Here is a 23,238-nt window from a genome sequence, read left to right as displayed (position 1 = left end):
CTCGTGCTCAAAAGATAAGAAAACTTTACCCACACACGACAAACAAACGAACGGAGATGCAGGCAACGAAGGACTGTGCAGAGCTTATCCGGTGGAGCAAAATATTGAGAGAGCAAATATCTACCCTTTATCTAAAGACTTTACACTGTAGCCCATTGAGTGGTCTATGGCGAACCACCACACCTATGCCGTCCCATCACTACATTGCAGACTCCCGGCCAGAGATTTTTTCACCCACCAGCTGCATTGGAGAGGTGGAAAAGAGATAGGGACGAAATCACCCTTGGAAAAACGAGAATCTACAAAATTAGGAACCGAGGAATGTACAAAATTGCCCACCAAATAACTTTGTGATCTCTCTACTTGAACGACATAATTGGAAAATTTGAGCCATTCAATTTGGCGAACCACTTCTTATTACATAGGAGCATGGATATAACTCGCAATATTTTGGTCCTGCGTCAAAATAGATAAAACTGAAGTTAACCGCATAATGGATTCATAATACTCCCTTCGTCCCAATTTGTTGTGCATGTTTCCTTTTTGGAACCTTACAAAAAATTGTCTATATCTCACAATCTATAATGTTTTTTTATGATTTCAAAATCTTTGTTTAAAAGAATTAATTGAGATTATCAAACAAGATCCATATTGAATATATAAAATATTATACATTAAAAGATATAGACAATTTTTTGAGACGTCGAAAAAAGAAAACAGGCACAACATTTTGGGATGAAGGGAGTATGAGAAAGCAAGTAACACGGATTGGTTGACAACTTGATACTGACAGAAAAACCTGAAAATTGATATTACAATGAAGACCCAAAACTTGATTTCACAAGAATGCTAGTGTACCACCTCAATAACTGTTTCCATAGAATTTCACTCCATCTTTTGTACTATCAAATTTGTTGACATTACCTCCTCAGAACTAATGAAACAAGAGTGATTCTACTTGAACCCAAACAAGTCCTTTCAAGTCCTGTGTTTCTGCTACACCCTTTTTAACTTAACAATTTATTTATTTGTTGTTTCTCTATACCCAATAATAGTTTGAACATACTCTCATAATCCACGTAAACCTAAATCCAACTTTATCAAATCTACACTAACCCGCCATCCACGGCAACCACCATCCCCTCCAGCCCTTCGCCGACCACCATGCTCGACATAATTAAGCGATTCCTCAGCATAAATAATTGCAATGATGGTGAATAACTTAATAGGTGAACTGCAGCTAACAGCACATGAAACATGACTATCTTTTGCTTTATGTAGGTGAATAATCCCCACTCGGATATTTTATTGCATCTCATCTTCATTAAAAGGTAGATAACAAAAAATGACACCTTTACCCTAAATTTACAGACGAAAAGCTGCTAGAAAACGTCAGGTATGCATAGGATCGATACGAAGACCTTAGTGGCAGGATCCTTCTAAAATGGGTGTGCTCCCTAGAAGGGAGCTCGAATCAGCGATCCCAAGATGGAGCTTGACGGTAGCTCGCTTCCCTCACGACGGGAGCTTGCTCCTAACTAAGATGGAACCTTATCGGGCCATTAAGGTAGTTATTCTCTTACTTTTAAGGGAGTTATGCCATTGTGAAAATAAGAATATGAGAATCATATTAGTCAAGAAGTTTTGCAAATTAAGAATATATAACTTTCAATTATTAAACTTTAAGATCAAAAAAATTTTAGTATCACTTTTCCTTTAATGGTTACGTATTTAAAGATATTTCATATACCTATTTTTATATAATCTATATACGCTGCTTAGGCGCTCCCAACCTTAGGAGCTTCTAGGTGCCTCCGCTCCCCTGCACATGCTCCCGCTTCTGCACCCGCCCCCGCAACGTGCTACTAAGACGAAGACTATATTACCCATTTAAATCTACCTAAACTCACTAAAGGTCAGTGTTCAACAAGTTGACCTAAGCGGACCCCCAACGCCTAGATTTTAGGGGGACCCCCAATGCCAAGATTTTAGGGTCTAGGAGGTAATTAGGTATTCTTACATTAGTCCGCATCACCAATTAATCGAGTAGGAAGCGATTTTCTAAAAGTATTTAGGCGTAGAATGTGCAACAGTATTACGTGTTCTTCAAACAATACACACACACACACACACACAACACATGTCAAAGCCCTAATTCCGCTAACAAAATATATAAATGACACATAACAAAAAATAGAAAAACCAACTAATCTCAAAGCGCTGACTAGTCGGCCCTAGGCGCTGGGTGCCCCCTCTTCCGCCCAAGTAGCACCTAGCAATTTATAGAATTCCAAATGGTTGAGCTTTACAGCAAAATTTGAGCAGTTCACCAACACCTTTTTTTAGCAGTTGATTATGAATGGCTGTGGTGGTTGATTAAGAAACACCTTTTTTAAGCTGAGAAAAAGCATCTTTGTTTACTTCCATCAGCACTAGCCTTCTACGATACAAGTTATCTACCCCTTAGCCAACACTATCAATAAACCTCGGATTTCATCCCTATACCAATATTATATCTTATTTTGTTGTTTGTGTACCTTTGTTTATTTATCATGTCAGGAGGAGAAAAATCCAACATCAGGTCCAACAAGTGCTTCTTAGTTGATTAATGTTAACCGCATGAAAGCGTTCCCTTGGTTTAGGAACTCCACTCCTCCAACAACCTATCCAGCATGAAAACTTTGTTTGCAAGGGGCGTTTTACTTTATTTCTTCTACAAACATCTACAAGCTTTTTGTTGATAAACTCACGAAAAGTGGGATGACAAAGTATTCTCATATCTAAGTCAAATAGAAGTTGGATTCGTAAGCAACAAATGAGAAAAATCCTCATAGAATGACATTTTGAATAATTAAAATTCCATATTCTTTTATTGTATCCTAAGAATACTAATTTCATGAAGCTCATTGATGTAGTATGTAGTAAGGGTATTTATGTCTTTTTGTATTGAGTCCATATATAGGTGTTGGAGTCCTTTCTTCAGTAGCTTTTATCATTTTGAACAAATATATTATCAAGAGCTAGTCTCTTTTGTATTCCATTTGGGAGTTTCTCTCTCTCTATATTATCTATGGGTATCTTTGGTTGCATCATTTGGTGTCAGAGCTTCTAGGCTCGATCCCCACCGTTCATCTCGCCGGAACCCTCGCCGGAAACCTGAATCTCGCAGGAAAATCTCGCCGGAGACACCATTTGATTCCAAATCTCCAGATCTGCTAAACGTAGCCCTTTAAACTTCGATTTCGACCCTCAAAACTCTCTAATCCACCATTTTGGAGGTGATACTTGCTGTTTTCAGACATCAAAAGCCATTTCGGAGCATTTCGAGCTTGCTACAGTGATTTCGAGCACTGTGCGACCATTTTCAGCACTGTTCATGCTTGACCCAATGTTCGAATCTTCATTTCGGCACTGTTGACGCATTCGAATCCCTATTTTTGACAAGATCTGCACTCATTTTTGGATTTTCAAGCATTTTTGCACTCAATCAAGTCTGCTACAGTGATTTCAAGCTCGAAACAGTGATTTGGAACCAGATCTGCCTGTTTCAGACCTCAAATAGGTGATTTGGCACTCAAATATGAAATTTAGGCTTGATTTTAGCTGGGTTTGTCTCGTTTGTTGTTGTTTGCTGCGATTTATTGCGATTTTATTGGGGATTTGTTGTTTGATTGCGATTTGTGGTGGTGTGGAGTCTTGAGTGGACTGGGTTTTCATTATTTGGGGTGGATTTACTTGTTTGGAGTTGAATTTGGGTATTGTAATGGCTTATTGGGCTAGAGGTAGAGGTAGAGGCTTTGTGGTGAACAATGGTGAAGAGAATGAGTTTGACAACCAAAACCATGAGATTCAAGAGTTGAGACAACAAGTTGCTACCCTAATGGCGATGGTGCAAGGCTTGCAAGTGTCGCGTGCGGGTAGTGGAGGGTCCGAGGACTCTCAAAGTCACTTTGACAATCCTTTTGGTGATCCGAATTGGCGTAGGCCACCTTCCACTCACTCTCCTTATAGGTGGGAGAAAAACATCAACATTGAACTTCCTGAGTTCAATGGAAGTCTTAACCTGGATGAGTTTGTTGATTGGACAAATACGATTGAAAGAGTGTTTGATTATGGAGACGTCTCCGAGAAGAAGGTGAAGTTAGTGGCTATCCGTCTCAAAGGAAGAGCTTCCGCTTGGTGGGAGCAATTGCAGGGAACTAGGCTACGAAGAGGAAAGGGAAAGATTAGAGAATGAGAGAAAATGAAGAAGAAACTCAATGAGCAATTATTGCCTTTCAACTGTATGCAAAACCTCTACAAGAATTTGCATAATCTCAAACAAGTTGGAAGTGTTGATGAGTACACGGAGGCTTTCCATCAACTTGTTGCTAGAATTGATTTGAATGAAAGTAAAGATCAAATGGTTGCAAGGTACATAAGTGGGTTGACAATCACAATCAAAGATGCCTTTGCTATGCAAACTTTGTGGACGGTTTCGGAAGCTTACAATCGGGCCCTGGTGGTCGAAAAGCAAGAAAAGAGGAAGTTTTCGAAATCCGGGCAATAATATCAAGGCAGTTCCAAGTCCGGGCAGACATTTTACTCTTATGCTAGGGGTGGTTCTTCCTCTAGTGGTGGCCGAGGTGCTTCTTCCGGGGTTGGTACTCAAAATCGAGCGGATAAAGCTTCAACACCCGCTCAAAATCAGTCTCAATCCGGTGCTTCGGGGGCTCGAAATCAATTCCAAAGTGGGGGTTTTAAGTGCTTCAAATGTGGGGAACCGGGCCACAAGTCTTCGGATTGTCGTAAGACTTCCGGAGGTCGTAACAAGACACTTTTCATTGAGGAGGTTACGGAACAAGGTTGTGAGGATGATATTCCCGTTTATGACGAAGAATTATGTGAAGAAATTGGAGGTGATAATGAGGAAGAAGAAGGCTATGCGTTGATGATAAAACAGACTCTCCTTACTCCTAAGGATGCTAGTAACGAAGATTTGTTGCGTACCAATATCTTTTACACCACTTGCAATGTTGGTGGTAGAGTTTGCAACATGATTATTGATAGCAGAAGTTGTGAGAATATAGTCTCTCAAGAGGGGGTGGACAAGTTACAACTCAAAGTAGAGGAGCATCCCCATCCTTATACCCTTTCTTGGTTCAAGAAGGGCAATGAAATCAAGGTGACTAAAAGGTGCTTGGTATCTTTCTCCATTCGGCAAAAGTACTTCGATGAAGTTTGGTGCGATGTGGTTCCTATGGATGCTTGTCATATATTACTTGGTCGCCCGTGGCAATATGATAGGCATTCCATCCATGATGGAAGGAAGAATACCTACACCGTCCTTAAGGAGAAGCGACAATTCACTTTGTTACCTGTGAAGGAGAAGGTGACTACAACGCCTCCTCCCACTACGTTGCTTGCTTCTAAAAGATTTCTCAAGGAAAGTCATGAAACCGGGTATGTTCTAGTGCTGGTTCCTATGGCGAATATGGGTGTGTCGAATGTTCCTGAGGCGATTTCTAAACTTTTGAAGGAGTATGTTGATGTGTTTCCTCAAGAGTTGCCTCCCGAATTGCCTCATTTACGAGATATTCAACATTGTATCGACTTGGTACTCGGGGCGCCCCTTCTGAACAAGCCCACATATAGAATGTCTCCAAGGGAGAGGGAAGAGATTCAAATGCAAGTTAAGGATCTTCTAGAGAAAGACTACATAAGGGCAAGCCTTAGCCCTTGTGCGGTGCCGGCTCTTTTGACTCCGAAGAAGGATGTGTGTGGATAGTAGAGCTATCAACAAGATCACTATCAAGTACCGCTTTCCCATTCCAAGGCTAGATGATATGTTGGATTGCCTTGCCGGTTCAAAGGTCTTCTCAAAGATTGATCTAAGAAGTGGTTATCATCAAATTCGAGTTCGCCCGGGAGATGAATGGAAAACGGCTTTCAAAACCCCTCATGGCCTCTTTGAATGGCTTGTGATGCCTTTTGGTCTTACAAATGCTCCAAGCACTTTTATGCGGGTAATAACTCAAATGCTTCAACCTCTCTTGGGTATATGTGTAGTTGTGTACTTTGACGATATCTTGGTGTATAGTCGGTGTTTTGAAGATCACTCATCTCACCTCCAACAAGTCTTTGAAATCTTAAGAAGAGAGAAGTTTTATGGGAACATGAAGAAGTGTAGTTTTGTTGTTGATAAGGTGGTATTTTTGGGGTATGTTGTGTCTTCAAAAGGGGTTCACATGGATGAAGACAAGATTAAGACCATTGTGGAATGGCCAACGCCTACAAGTGTTCATGAAGTGAGGAATTTTCATGGGTTAGCTACCTTCTACCGGAGGTTCATTGCCAACTTTAGTAGTATCGCGACTCCTCTTGCCGATTGCCTCAAGCAAAGGGTGTTTATATGGTCCCAAGAAGCCGCCGAGAGTTTCAAATTGTTGAAGTCCAAGCTTACGGAAGCTCCTATCTTGGCCTTACCTGACTTTGACAAAACTTTTAAACTTGATTGTGATGCTTCGGAAGTGGGAATTGGTGGAATCCTAAGCTAAGGTGGTCAACCTATTGCTTTCTTTAGCGAGAAGTTGAACGGTGCTAAACTCAAGTACTCTACTTATGACTTGGAATTCTATGCCATTATCCAAGCCATTAAGCATTGGAGTTACTACCTTGCCTACAAGGAATTTGTTCTCAACACCAATCATGAAGCTCTTAAGTACATCAATAGCCAACAACACCTCAATAAATGACATGCCAAGTGGGTGGCTTATCTACAACAATTCACGTTCTCTTTGAGACACAAATCGGGGATTCTCAACAAAGTGGCCGGCCGATGGTTTGAGTAGAAGAGTGGCTCTCTTGGTGGAAATGAAGAACAAGGTTGTTGGGTTTGAAGAATTTCGCACTTTCTATGCCAAAGATCCTTACTTTAGTAAGATAATCGATGCTTTGCAAAGGGGTAATAAGGTTATCGATCCATGTTTCAAGTTGAAGGATGGATTTCTCTTTAAAGAACTTAAGTTGTGTATCCCTACATGCTCTTTCAAGGAGCAATTGTTGGCCGAAAGTCACAAGTTGGGTCATTTTGGCAAGGATAAGACTCTACCGTTGCTTCAAGATGCATACTATTGGCCGGGAATGAGTAAAGATGTGAGGGGCTATGTGCAAAGGTGCCAAACTTGCCAACGGAGTAAGGGAACAACCACTAATGCGGAATTGTATTTGCCTTTACTGGTGCGGGAAAGTCCTTGGAAATGCGTGAGTATGGATTTTGTCTTGGGGCTTCCTCCTACGCAAAGGCGGAGTGATTCTATCATGGTGGTAGTGGATCAGTTTTCAAAAATGGCTCATTTCATACCTTGTAAGTAGACTACGGATGTGACTAACATTGCCAATCTCTATTTCAAGGAGGTCTACGAGTTGCATGGCGTCCCTACTTCTATTGTCTCCGATAGAGATGCTAAGTTCCTTGCCCACTTTTGGAGGACCTTGTGGAGGAAGATTGGCACCAACTTATACTTCAGTACTTCTTTTCACCCTCAAACCGATGGTCAAACAGAAGTGGTAAACCGAAGTCTTGGGAATTTGTTGCGATGCTTAGTTGGTGAACATCCAAAAAGTTGGGATGGAATTTTTCCCTTGGCGGAGTTTGCTTACAATTCTTCTCTAAATCGCACCATCCACAGTTCTCCATTTGAAGCGGTTTACGGGTTGAAACCTTCTAGTGTGGTTGACCTCGTTCCTTTGCCAACCCCTAAGAAGGGACACTCCAAGGCGGAAGATATGGCTACGTTTATGAAGAATATCCACTCTCAAGTTAAGCTCAATATTGAGAAGTCTAATGCGAAGTATAAGGCGACCGTTGATGCACACAAAAGGGAGGTTTTGTTCCAAAGAGGGGATCTTGTTTGGGTTATCCTGAGTAAGTATAGGCATCCTCACGGTGCTTACATGAAGTTGAACAATCGGAAAATGGGTCCTTGCGAAGTCTTGCGCAAGATCAATGACAACGCTTATCAAGTCCGCTTACCTTCTCACTTGAGCATCTCCAACACATTCAATGTGCAACACTTGGTGCCCTATTTGCCGAAGGACACTACCGTAACTTGAGGACAAGTTTCTTTTTAGTAGGGGAGTATGATGTAGTATGTAGTAAGGGTATTTATGTCTTTTTGTATTGAGTCCATATATAGGTGTTGGAGTCATTTCTTTGGTAGCTTTATCATTTTGAACAAATATATCATTAAGAGCTAGTCTCTTTCATATCCCATTTGGGAGTTTCTCTCTCTACATTATCTATGGGTATCTTTGGTTGCATCACTCATCACTTGTAATAGAAACCTATTTGGAATCAGTAAAACAATTACTTCTCTAGATAGAAAAGCGTAAAGAGATAAAACTCATACCCGATCAAGAATGCCAAGACTTACAATCTTGTTATTTTTCAACACCAAGCAAGTAAAGAAAGACCTTCCATAGTAGCAATCTGGAAACTCGCACCAGCTGTGTCAACACAACCATCTAAGTATGCAGCACTTCTAACAACAATCCTAGAATATCAAGACAACCAGTTTAACAACAATCCAAGTAATAGTGCGAAATCAACTCACAGATCACTCTCTCATCCCAAGCTTCTGCAAGTTATGATCAATGTGTCCTAAGATTTTTCCACTCTTCATCATTTTATGTCTTGTTAATGTTCCTTGATGAGAGAAAAGATCTAATTTATTTTATAAAAGCAAATGAAAATTGAAAGAAGAGACCTAGCAAACAAGAGCCCCATTATAAAGGATTAGTCATTTCTCTAAGCGTCCCTTTGGCTTGTCAAAAAAGGTGACAAAACCAAGGTCTCACCAACAAAAACAGCCCGATAACAATCAACCAGTTCTCTTCATTTCTTGCCATTTCTCAAATCTTCCAGCCATCCAACTAAGAGATATGATTTTATTCTTTTTTGTTATCTCCTCTTACCATTATCCATCCATCCAAAGGAACTGTACGAATCAACCTTTTATGCTGAACAGAAGAACAAAAAGTGTGAATCTTTGATGAAAAAACCCACAATTGATTCAAGGTGTATTTATTTTGCACGGAAGCACAAAACTTGAGAATCAATACTAAGATTATTGTTTACTATTATTGTTAAGATGCCTATCTTTTGTACTTGGAAGAATGAAATCTTGTTCAAGAATTAAAAAATGAATGTGGACTAAATATCATGATCATAATCATAGATTGACAGGAGTCTTCAAGAGTTTGGCACCCTCGCTAAAACATTGAGCAAATGTAAGACACTGGTACAAGGACCTTTGCCTTGTGAAGGTCGATAGAAAGGGAATCGCCCTGCACAACAACTGTTTTCTGTGAGGGGTCCAGTAGACATTACACAAACATCATCCCAAAACTTTCAATACCCACAAAATCGATGCCTTCTCCAGTGACCAAATATCGGGAGTGCCTAGCAGTGTCATATTGCATCCAAAACAGTAAACAACACGAAATGTCTTGTCATTAGATCTTGTCCTTATTCTTCCGCTTATTCTTCTTTTCTTTAAATAGAGGCAGACAGTTAATTACATGTATATGAAAATCTTGTTTACACCATTGAATCATGGTTAAAATGCAAACCATTGAGATGAATAGGCACAATCAACTCCACACTTTCATGAAGATAAATAACGAAAATTTTCTATAACCAAAAGAGAATCATCCAACTAATTTGCCGAAAGTAACTATTTTGAGATAAAAGGCATAATTGTGGACATGCAAAAATTACCCATTAAAATTATTTTTTCAACATTTATGGACATTAATCCATAAGCTTTTTGATGATTGAAAACTCACAAAAAAGTGGGATGACAAAGTATTCTCATATCTAAGTCAAATGGGAGTTGGATTCGAAAGCAACAAATAAGCAAAATCCTTATAGACGGATATTCTGAATAGTAAAATTTCCTGTTCTTTAATTGTATCCTAAGAATACTAATTTCATGAAGCTCATCACTTGCAATAGAAACCACTTGGATTCAGTAAAATTATAAATTCTCTGGATAGAAATGCGTAAAGAGTTAAAACCCATACCAGATCAAGAACGCCAAGACTTACAATCTTGTTTGCAATTATTATGTAGAGAGAATGTAGGACAATGGGGCAACCTCTACAGCAGCAAGACGAGTTGATCTGCATGGAAAGAGAAGGGAGAAAATGCACAAGTGGTTGAAGTTATTTTTCAAGACCAAGCAAGTCAAGCAAGACCTTCCATAGGAGAAATCTAGAAACTGGCACCAGCTGTGTCAAAAACTCATAGATCACTCTCTCTCCTCCCTAGCTTCAAGAACTTAAGATCAATGTGTCCTAAGATTTTTCCACTCTTCATCATTTTATGTCTTGCTAATGTTCCTCGATGAGAGAAAAGATCTAATTTATTTTATAAAAGCAAATGAAAACAGAAAGAAGAGCAAACAAGAGCCCAAAATTAAAGGATTAGTCATTTCTCTAACTACCCCCTTGGCTTGTTGGAAATGGTGACAAAAGCAAGGTCTCACCAATAAAATAGTCCGATAACAAGAAACAGTTCTCTTCATTTCTTACCACTTCTCACATCTTCAAGTCATCCAACTAAGAGATGATTTTATTCTTTTTCTTGTCTCCTACTACCATTACCCATCCATCCACAGGAACTGTAGAATCAACCTTTTATGCTAAAATAGAAGGACAAATTGCGTGAATCTTTAATGAGCAAACGAACAATTGATTTAAGGGGTATTTATTTTGCATAGAAGCACAAAACTTGAGAATGAACAGTATGATTATTGTTTACTATTATTGTTAAAATGCCTATCTTTAGTACTTAGAATAATGAAATAATGTTCAAGGATTTAGAAATAAATTTGGAATAAATATCATGATCATAATCATAGATTGGTAAGATTTAGAAGCACAACTTTAGGATCACCTAATTAAACTTTAGCCCTATACAATCAATTTAGTGGTGGCATATGACATCATAAATTAGTTGTGCCTCCAAAGTCCTCTCCTCCACGTTGGAGGCGGAGCACGAGGTTTTTTTAACGTTATTGCAACCAAAGTTTCTCAAACCAGAAATTCAGAAAATAATGTCTCCATATTAAAAAACACACAAGTAGAGAAACAATATATACAAAAACCAGATTTGAGATGACAAACACTAACTACAAGAACCCACGAGGCCGTAGTTCCATTTTCAGAACTGGTGAAAGTAAGGCCACAGTTGCAATTTTCAGAACTGGTGAGAGTGATAATTTATCTAGTTTTAGAAGTTTAATCTTCAACAAAATACGAAACCAGATTTATTTCAATTCATATAGGTTTTGCTGTACGGAAAAACTTGAGGACTCGAATTCTGAATATCTTTTGAAGTACCAAAAGATAGAACTCAAGCTAAAATCCGGTGATTATACTTTTTACCATTCCCTTGTTCTGTGATACCATATAAAGAGCAAAAACTCTTGATCGCTTACATCAATAGATACATCACCCCGTATAAAAAAAATCAATAAATACATTACCACTTGGGGCTAGCTCAAGTGACAAGGACCTGAAATGTCTCTTAGAGAAGTCTATGGTCCGAATCTCAAGGGTGGACCAGTGATACATTTACTTTATCTCTCCCTAGAGGTTGCTACCTTTAGGTAGCCCAAGTAATTACGTGGTATATGTAGGAAAGGAGAACTACATGTACCGAGAGATTATAAGCGGAACGAAGTCCCAAACACCATCGTAAGCTTAAAAAACTAGTTTAGATAGAAGGATAGAATACTGTAACATAGCAATAAATTTTTAACAATATGTTCACATAGCTCACCTTCATTCGATTCTGAGGACCCTTATCATCCTTTGGAGGCGAGGGTTCCAAGGTGGCTCCCTCAAGTAGCAGTAATACATCATCCACCAAAATAAACATATCCTCCTCTATACGAACAATCGGAATTGGCCTTCAAGGGCTTTCAGTCCACTATACAAGGAATCCATTGACAAGGTAGATGTGACTTCCTTTTAAATAAAGAAATGTTTTACAACAACTCATAAAATTGAATCAGTTTTCTCTTTGGACATACGGCGCCTAGAATTTTGGTCAATCCCCAGCCAAAAAGCACAAAAGCTGTGACCACCACAAGTAATCTGTTATTTTTAGGAAGTAAAGTATATTGAACGGAAATGTTATGAACCAAATCATAGATGAAACCAAAGGATAACACATAAATTAACCAGCACTAAGAAAAATAGGCTAGGAATTTTCAGGTTTCTAGAGAATCTAGACTCCAAGCAACAAACATTTAATTTAAGGCCAAAAACTATATGGTGTCACTCCACTTGAGCAGTTTTCAAGGGTGAAAATAAAAGACAACTCTTGATTGATTAAACCCCTTACAAAAAGAGAAGAATGTCAAACTTTTATAGCCATGTCAACTAAAATCATAATGGATGTCCAAAACTACCATATCAACTAAAATCATAATGGATGTCTAAAACTACCAATCATTTCAACGCACCTAAAAGACATAATGGTACTAACAGACTTATCAGATGAGTGCTGCTATGTGTACATATGAAATGTACAGATGGATTTTCTGGAGCCCACCTCGGGTCCCACAAAGATGATCCGAATTGCCCATTATTTTTAATATTTTTTTATGGAGCCCTGTAAAAAATCAGCTCAACCCGATATTGGTAAGGATTTTTTCTGAATTTGTGGGGGCGAAACTAACAAATTCAAAAAAAATCCTTACCGATGTCCGGTTGAGCTGATTTTTTACAGGGCTCCATAAAAAAATATTTAAAAAATAATGGGCGGTTCGAATTATCTTTGTGCCCTACAAAGCTCATATGTACATGGTATGTACATTTCATATGTACCCATAGCTTTATTGCAATCAAATATCCCAAATGTAAGGCAGTTTCACAGACTCACAGAACATGAGGCTAAACTTGTACAAGTTACACGGAACCAATTGTGAAATTATTTTTCTAGTAAACTTCATCCCAATGCAGAATCTAAGGATTAAATCAACACCCAAAAGATAACCCTTTCTAAACCAGTACAATAAGGAAATCATATAATCACTTCATTTATAAATTAGACCAATCCATAGGTTAAGAACTTCAAACCATAACAGGTTCAAGCCAACCCAAGAGGCTCATACATGCTCATGTCAAGAGTGCATCAACATGAATCTACATGAAGGAAAATGAATGATGCAGTGAAAGTAACACTGCATTTCAAGAATAGGTCCCAAATAATGAGGAACCACCATAACAGTAAAATTGAACTAAACGATTAGATTAAAAATGTTGCTATCGGAAAGAACAAAAACCAAATGGAGGTTCTACATACCATTTGTAGCCGCCAACCTCAAATGCATTACTGCGAAGTTCTCTCTTGTTAATCTGGAAAAATTTGTCTATCTTCCACGTATACTTCCCATATAACTCACAAGGTTTTGGTCCAGCAATGTCATAAATTAGCTAAAACTGAAGTTAACCGCATAATGGATGCACAATATGACAATGCAGGTAACACGGATTGGTTAACAACTTGATATTGATAGGAAAAGCTGAAAATTGTTATTACAATGAAGACCCAAAACTTGATTTCACAAGAATGCACACCACCTCAATAACGGTTTCCATAGTATTTCACTCCATCTTTTGTACTCTTAAAATTGTTGACATTACCTCCTTGGAACTAATGAGCAAGAGTGATTCTACTTGAACCCATACAAGTCCTTTCAAGTCATGTGTTTCTGCTACACCCATTAACTTTTCAATTTATTTATTTGTGTTTTCTCTATACTTAACAATAGTCTTAACATACCCTCATCATCCATGTAAACCTAAAGCCAATTTTATCAAATCTACAAGAACCCGCCATCCACGGGCAACAACCACCATCCCCTCCAGCCTTTAACCTCCCCCTTGTCCACCACCATGCTCGACATAATTAATCGATTCCTCAACATAAATAATTGCAATGATGGTGAATAACTTAATAGGTGATTTGCAGCCAACCTCGCATGAAACATGACTATCTTTTGCTTTATGTAGGTGAATAATCTGTTATTTTATAAGTAAAAATATATTGACTGCAAATATTCAATGTTTAAAAAGTCGCTCGGCGGTAGTCAGGCGGTCGGCCACCTTCGAGTGATTAATCGGATTAATCGTCAATTAATCGGTGCATATTAATTAGTAATTGGCGATTAATCATTACTCGGACCTAATCGGATAGGCCCTGCCAGCTATTAATCGGTGATTAATCGCCGATTAATTCCTTGTTTTAGAACACTGCAAATATTATGAACCAGATTATAGATGAAACCAAAGAATAAGGCATATATTAACTGGTAGTAAGAAAAATATGATAGAAAAATTTTCAGGTTTCTAGATATCTAAACTACAAGCAACAAACATTTAATTTAATGCCAAAACTAAATGGTGTCACTCCAATTGAGCAGTTTTCAAGGGTGAAAATAAAAGACAACTCTTGATTGATTTAACCCCTTACAAAGAGAGAGAAAAATGTCAAAATTTTACAACCACATCAACTAAAATCATAATGGATGTCTAAAACTACGTGTTTTTCATGCAAGAATAGGTCAACTTATAAGTAATAATCATGAAAAGGGACAACCTCTACTTTGACCATCTAGCTTTATCTTCAATCAATTTCCTGAGCATGTTTCTTTCATCCTCCACAAAACGGCGACAAATTTGCTCTACATTTATTAAATATCCCAAACAAGTTCCCTCCTATACTGACAACCAAGGCAGTGGAAGGGACCATCTGCTTTCTTACTACAAACCAAAAACACAAGTTGAAATCAGTGATCACAATGATCCACCCCCATTAAAATTAGTAACAATAGAATTGCTAAATCATTCTCGCAATAATGCAACATATAGGAGGGGGACTACCATTATTTGACAAGGGTTCGAAAACCATTTTCCGTTTGACTAAAAAAAAAAAAAAAGACAAGTGTTGAAAGAAATGGTGGAAAGGAGGTAATAAATCATAGTTTTAAAGGCAAAATCACCACACAATACAAGATTCTTATTCTTTGCTTCTCGGTGACTGAAATATAACAATAGATTACATAAACAAGGAAAGATAGAAGACTAGGCAAACAAAAACTATAGGTATACACATGAATAATGAATATGACCATATATACAAGGACATTCAAACTAAAGGGAATCTTAGTTCTTTATCATTGATTACTACAAGGAACCATGGAAATATAAGACTCATAATAAACCTGATAACTTGGACTTGAACTTTAATAATGAGAGTATAAGACTCTATAACATGGAAACATGAAAATATAAGACTCTGAAACTACTGCTTTTCATGCAAGAATAGGTCAACTTATAAGCACTCACTCCGTCCCAATTTGTTGTGCCCTTATTCCTTCTTAGGATGTCCAAAAATGATTTGCTTGTTTCAAAACTTTCCATTTTTGGATGTCCTTATTACCATTTTGCCGCTCATCTTTTTTTACATTTAAAAAGGTTAGGATTTTAATGACATGACAGGATAAGAAAAGATTTGGCTTCAATACCATAATGAAAATTCAAATTTGTAAGGAAACTTCCCACCCTTGATTAAAAAGATGGTTGCCTGGTACAATTATTTTGATTTGTTACTTAAATTTAATATTCTGTCAAGGGGTAAAATGGTAAAACCAGCAAAAAAAGTCAATGCAATTATGTAGTAGTTCATTTCCCAATACAAGCGCAACAAATTGGGACAGAGGGAGTAATAATCATGAAAAGGGACAAACTCTACCTTGACCATCTAGCTTTATCTTCAAGCCTTGCTTTGCCTTTATACCACCAAAGACCTAAGGTGTCCTCGATTATCGTTTCAGCGATGTGCATTCCATGGTCATTAACAGTTAAGTTGACTTAAACAACCAAAGCCAAACTATCCTTAAAAAAACAACACAAAAATAAACTAAGAGAGCAATTACAAAGAACGTTCCAAAATGGATCAGAAATCATACCTGAGAAAAAAATTCTGAAATCAGAAGAAACTTTCAGAGTGAAATGAGAGTTTTCCAACCACAATATAGCCTTGGAAGAAAAAGCAGGTGTGTTAGGACCTATCCTATAGCAAAAGCTTTACTTTCCCTCTTCCTTCACCATATTTGATAGCTTGGATTTACAGGTTGTTACTGTGTCATAGCATAACAGGGCGCACAAAAACAAAAACAACAACACAAGCAATCCACAAATAATCTAACTCAAGAAGAACAAAACATAGGGTAATACTAAGAAAAGAAGAGAACAATTATATCTATATTGCTTTAACCTTTTTAAGTCTAGACAATTTTCTATTGCATATTTCCAGCACAAAATGCAAAATCCAGCATCAATGCACATTTACCATATCAGTATGATAATGCACTTGCGCAATCCTGTATTTTCTTATTTAGTCAACCTTCCAACTATGGCCATGGTTATCAAGAACGTAAAGCAACTACACCAAATACAATAAGCAACGAAATCCTATACTAAAGACAAACTTGATTGAACCCATGTTTTGCAATGTTTTAGGTTGATGAAGATGGTTTGGACCGGTGTCAATAGAACCATGGGTTTGATGAAAATACTAGTAGCAATGAAGTTCCACACACACAGAGAGGGAGAGAGAGAGAGAGAGAGAGAGAGAATGTTGGTTAGTTGTGGAAAGGATAGAAAGAGATAGGCCTGTTGAGAGCGTGAGAGAGAGTTACGACTAGAGGGGAAGGAGGAAATAGCTTATAATTAAAAAGACCTAGCTATGAGGAACGCCCAAAAGCCATTTAACAACAAAGAACATTCACAGACATGAACCAAAGATGGTTAAAACAGGATTAGCCGAAGCAACATTGTTAGAAAAAAAGAGGTTTAATAGAGGAAGCATACTCACTCAGAACAGTATGATTATTGAGCAAACCCACAATTGATTTAAGGCGTATTTATTTTGCACGGAACCACAGATGGTTAAAATAGGATTAGCCGAAGCAACATTGTTAAGAAAAAGAAAAAAAAAAGGTTTAATCAAGGAAGCGTACTCACTCAGAATTGGCAGTGCCCAAACATGTGCATTGGTGCTTGTGTATTGCCGTCCAAACAAATAAATAGTGTAAACGCAAGCACAAAACTTAAGAATGAACAATATAATTATTGAGCAAACCCACAATTGCTTTAAGGCGTATTTATTTTGCACGGAAGCACAAAACTTGAGAATGAACAGTATGATTATTGTTTACTATTATTGTTAAGATGCCTATCTTTAGTACTTAGAAGAATGAAATCATGTTCAAGAATTTAAAAATGAATTTGGAATAAATATCATGATCATAATCATAGATTTGTAAGATTTAAAAGCACAACTTTAGGATCACCTAAATAAAACTTTATCCCCACAATAAATTTAGTGGTGGCATATGACCTCATAGATTTAGTTGTGCCTCCAAAGTCCTCTCCTCCACGTTGGAGGCGGAGGACGAGGCTTTTTTTTTAACGTCAATTCAACCTAAGTTTCTCAAACTAGAAATTTAGAAAATAAAGTCTCCATATTAAAAAACAAACAATTCAAAAAATAGTATAAGTAGAGAAACAATAGAAACTGTTAGATGATGGATCTATTTGTATCTAGTGCAATTATGTGTCTTATCATGTAATTAGTTTAAGTATCTAGGACCGTAGTGTAATTATTATACAGCTTGTACATATATATTTTACGTTGAATGAAATTAACCCTAATGGGTTTTCTCCCTATTACGATTACCCTAAAATTGAACATGGTATCAAAGCGATAGAACCTGGGCGACCTACGACGTTCTTCTTGTTGCGCGTGAACAGTACTTCGCTTGAACAGTCGCGTGAACAGTGCTCATGAACAGTCGCGTGAACAGTGTTTGTGAACAGTCGCGTGAACAGTGCTAGTGAACAGTGCGCTTCAATCAGATCTGCAGCTGTCGCCGTCTTTTTTTTCTCGCCGATCGGATCTATTTTTTCTTCTCTCACGAAGTTTCAACATTGTTTCAGTCAGATTCGAAGGTATTCAGTTGATTTTGAGGTTCTAGGGCTTTTGGAACCTTTATTTATTATTTTTGGAGTTCTAAAGTTGCTGGGAACATTGTTTATTGTTTATTTGGCATTATTGTTCTGCTTTCAAGATGTCAGAAGAGAAAAAACAGGCTTCCGCTAGTGGCAAGGATGAGTTGAGTCGTGTAGGGACTCTGGATAACTCTTCATTGGATATTTGTCCCATCAAACTGGATGGCACAAATTATTTACTTTGGTCTCATACTTTTACATTAGCTATTGAAGCTAAAGGGATGTCTGAGTTCATTGAAGGCCTTGTTACTGAGCCTACTACTGATGTTGAACTCAAGACGTTTAAGTCTCGTCGATCTTTAGCCATGACCTGGTTGTTTAATTCTATGAAGGCTGATATTCGTAGTCCTTTCTTGCTTCTTAACACTCCATATCAGATTTGGACTATTGCCAAACAGACTTATTCTCAGCAGGGCAATGATGCTCAGTGTTTTGAGTTGCGTAAGCGACTTCGTACTATGGATCAACACAATCGATCCGTTGTTGTTTACTTTGCTGATCTCAGTGGGGCTTGGCAAGAATTTGATTATTATCAGGGGTTTCAGGCAGTCTGTTCTGTTGATGCTGGTGCTTGGTTAAAAAGAATAGAGAAAGAACGTGTGTATGACTTTCTTGCTGGTCTTGATGTGGAGTATGATCCAATTAGAGTGCAGGTGTTGGGTCGTGTTCCGTTTCCATCTTTAGGAGAGGCCTATGCCATTGTTCAAAAGGAGGAGAGCAGAAGGGGTGCTATGTTACAAGCTCCCTCTTCTGATCGTTCTGCATTGGTTGCTATTCCGCAGGGACAGTTTGGGTCTGGCAGTGGAAAGTCTCAGTACGGTACTACTAGTGGGACCATAGACCGTATGTCACTCCAGTGTGATTATTGCCACAACACTGGACATACCAAGGATTTCTGTTGGAAGTTACATGGTCGTCCTTCTCGTGGGCGAGGCACTGGACGCGGAGGTCGAGGTCGTGGTCCCGGGCGTTCTCAGGCTCAGGCACATGTTTTAGAGTTTACTACCTTGTCTGATTCTGGGTTCAGTACAGGAGTTCAGTCACCTTCTGAATCTGTTGGCGGTTTCTCTCAGGGGGAGATGCAAGCTCTCAGGCGTCTTATGGCTCGAGCTGATTCTTCCTCTACTATAGCTCATACTTCCACAGCAGCTCCTACTGCATCCTATTTTGCTCATTCAGGTATTCCAGCTAGTGCATTTACTGCCTCATCCAGTATTCCTTGGATTATCGATTCTAGTGCTTCAGATCATATGACAGGTTGTTCCTCTGTTTTTGATTCCTATTCTACTTGTTCTGGTAAGGATAAGGTTCGAATTGCCGACGGGTTGTTCTCTGCTATTTCAGGGAAAGGTTCCGTTCGCTATTCTCCCTCTATCTCTCTTTCTTCAGTCCTCCATATTCCAAACTTTGCCACTAACCTTCTTTCAGTTAGTAGTTTTACCCATTCTGCAAACTGTTCCGTGACATTTTTTCCTACTCACTGTATCTTTCAGGAACTGGAAACGGGGAAGGTGATTGGCAGTGGTAAAGCACATGGTGGTATCTATTATTTGGAGCATGAACCTCATCCATCTCAGCCGTCTTTATCATGTGGACAAGCTTTACGGGCAGATATGAGTTCCACTCTTTCTTTGTTACATCGGTGGCACCGTAGATTAGGTCATCCCTCGTTTGGGATATTAGAGAAACTCTTTCCTATTTTAGTTAAACATTGTCCTAGGGATCAGTTTTTTTGTGAAGCCTATGAGTTTGGGAAACATAAACGCTCTTTTTATGCACCTATTAATAAACGAAGTGATTCTCCATTTATGGTTATCCACTCTGATGTTTGGGGTCCTTCTCCTGTTACTTCTTTAAAGGGCTATCGATGGTTTGTTACTTTTATTGATTGTTATTCTCGTGCCACATGGGTGTACTTACTCCATTCAAAAAATGAAGTATTTTCCTGTTTCAAATCTTTTCATAAGATGGTGTGCACTCAGTTTGATACAAATATTAAAATTCTTCGGAGTGATAATGGGACTGAGTATATTGATAAGATTTTTCGGACATATCTAGATGATAATGGTATTATTTTTCAGACGACTTGCGTTGACACTCCACAACAAAATGGAGTCGCTGAGCGTAAAAATCGTCATCTTGCTGAGGTGGCTCGATCCCTTTTGTTCACTATGAACGTTCCCAAATACTTATGGGGAGAAGCTATTTTAACTGCCACATATCTTATCAACCGTATGCCATCCAGTGTCCTTAATTTTAAAACACCCATTGAGTGCCTGCCAAGTAATTGTCGAGTTACGACTCTTCCACCTAGGGTGTTTGGTTGTGTGTGTTTTGTTCATACCCCAAAACCTTCTGGGGGCAAGCTAAGACATAAAGCCCATAAGTGTATTTTTGTTGGGTACTCTCCTACCCAAAAAGGCTATAAGTGTTACGATCCTTATTCGAGAAAGATGTTTGTCTCTATGGATGTTACCTTTTGGGAAACAGAGGTTTTTTATTCTCCCTCCAAACCATCTCTTCAGGGGGAGCATCAGCAGGAGGAAGAGATGTTTACCTTTTATAATCATAGTGAGGGGGAGAAACTTTTCTATGATCATAGTGAGGGAGAAAAGGAAAACACTGGAGAGGAACTAATATCTGTTGAAAGGGAAACACATGATATTGGTGGTGACATTGAGGAACAATTACCTGCACGACGACGACTGCAGGGAGCTGGCTTACAGAGGTATGCTAGACGGAAAAATGGAAAGTCTTCATGTACGTTACCACCTTGTCAATCACAATCACCCACTCCAGTTCCAGATTCCTCAGCTGACTCTTCTGGTAATGATTCTTCTCTTATTGAACCTCCTCCTATGGATCCTGACAATGTTCCTATTGCTATTCGAAAAGGTGTTAGATCTTGTACTCAACATCCTATCTCACAGTTTGTTTCTTATGACCGTTTGTCTCCTTCGTACCATGCCTTTGTCTCTTCTCTTTCCTCTATATCTATTCCACAGAATTGGCAAGATGCATTCAAGATACCTAAGTGGAAAGGAGCTATGGTAGAAGAGATGACAGCTTTGAAAAAGAATGGCACCTGGGATCTAGTGTCACTTCCAGGAGGGAAGAAACCAGTGGGCTGTAAGTGGGTGTTCACTATTAAACAAAAGGCTGATGGTACAGTTGAGAGATACAAGGCAAGGCTGGTTGCCAGAGGTTTTACTCAAACTTATGGTATTGACTATGAGGAGACGTTTGCTCCGGTAGCGAAGATGAATTCTGTGCGAGCTCTCCTCTCGTGTGCTGCCCACTTGAATTGGCCTCTTCAACAGTTTGATGTGAAAAATGCATTCCTCCATGGTGATTTAGAGGAGGAAGTTTATATGGATATTCCACCAGGTTTCTCTTCTCCTGCAAGTGAAGGAAAGGTGTGTAGATTGAAGAAGACACTTTATGGGCTGAAACAGTCACCTAGAGCTTGGTTTGGCAAGTTTTCTAAGGCTATGTTAAGTTTTGGTTACAAGCAAAGCCATGCAGATCATACGATGTTCATCTGGCAAAGTAATGGTAAGATTGCTGTCCTTATTGTTTATGTTGATGACATAATAATGACAGGCAATGATGTGAGTGAGATTCATAACCTTAAGTCTCGTCTAGCTCAAGAGTTCGAGATTAAGGACTTGGGATCATTGAGATACTTTCTTGGAATGGAAGTAGCGAGGTCTGATAGAGGTATTTTTATTTCCCAACGCAAGTATATACTTGATTTTTTGGAAGAAACAGGTATGTTGGGCTGTAGACCTGCAGATTCTCCTATTGAGGCGAATCATCATCTTATTGGAGATGTGGGGGAGCGTACTGATAAGGAAAGGTATCAGCGACTTGTGGGTCGACTAATATATTTGGCCCACACTCGACCAGATATTACTTATGCAGTAGGTGTTGTTAGTCAGTTTATGCATGATCCTCGTACATCACATCTAGATGCAGTTTATCGTATTTTGAGGTATCTGAAATCAGCTCCAGGAAAAGGAATTCTATTCTCTAATCATGGTCATTTGCGATTGGAGGCATTCACTGATGCTGACTGGGCTGGTTCTGTGGATGATAGGCGCTCTACTTCTGGCTATTGCACTTTCCTTGGGGGTAATTTGATTACCTGGCGAAGTAAGAAGCAATCGGTAGTCGCTAGGTCTAGCGCAGAAGCTGAATATAGAGCTATGGCTCATGGTGTTTGCGAGCTCTTGTGGCTCCAAACTTTGTTACTTGATTTGGGATTTGCTTACAGTGTTCCAATGAAACTCTACTGCGACAATAAAGCTGCCATTAACATTGCTCATAATCCCGTTCAACATGACAGAACGAAGCACATAGAGATTGATCGACACTTTATCAAGGAAAAGTTGAATGAGGGTTTGATATGTATGCCGTTTGTGAGATCTGAAGATCAGTTAGCTGATATATTCACAAAAGGGCTGGGTAGCAAGAGTTTTCATCCTATTGTGTTCAAGTTGGGCTTGATTGATATCTTCGCACCAACTTGAGGGGGAGTGTTAGATGATGGATCTATTTGTATCTAGTGCAATTATGTGTCTTATCATGTAATTAGTTTAAGTATCTAGGACCGTAGTGTAATTATTATACAGCTTGTACATATATATTTTACGTTGAATGAAATTAACCCTAATGGGTTTTCTCCCTATTACGATTACCCTAAAATTGAACAATGTTAAAGCATCCAACTCCAAACCAATTGGCAAAGAGTGGAGAGGCCGCCCAGGCTCATATACTAGTATTGGAGGAGATAATTAACCAATGTGGGACAAATCCCAACACTCCCCCGCACGTGCAACCCCTGACTCTCACGTGGAGAGGTAAACAAAGGATCCGGAACACACGGATCACAATGAAACAAAGTGCAACTATGGCACAAACAAAGGGGAAAAGCCACCGAAAGTCTAGCTTTGATACCATGTTAAAGCATCCAACTCCAAACCAATTGGCAAAGAGTGGAGAGGCCGCCCAGGCTCATATACTAGTATTGGAGGAGATAATTAACCAATGTGGGACAAATCCCAACAGAAACAAAAACCAAATTTGAGATGACAAACACTAACTACA

General features: G+C 38.7%; 1 pseudogene; it reads right to left on the bottom strand.

Moving 5' to 3' along the window:
* The window catches only part of LOC131312863 (E3 ubiquitin-protein ligase COP1-like), a 47,141-nt pseudogene that overhangs the window by 10,494 nt on the left and 13,409 nt on the right, over nucleotides 1-23,238 (bottom strand).

The sequence above is a fragment of the Rhododendron vialii genome, chromosome 13a (assembly GCF_030253575.1).
Source record: "Rhododendron vialii isolate Sample 1 chromosome 13a, ASM3025357v1".
In the NCBI taxonomy this organism is placed as follows: Eukaryota; Viridiplantae; Streptophyta; class Magnoliopsida; order Ericales; family Ericaceae; genus Rhododendron; species Rhododendron vialii.
Note: the sequence above shows the minus strand (reverse complement) of the source record. Positions and strands in the feature narration are given on the sequence as shown.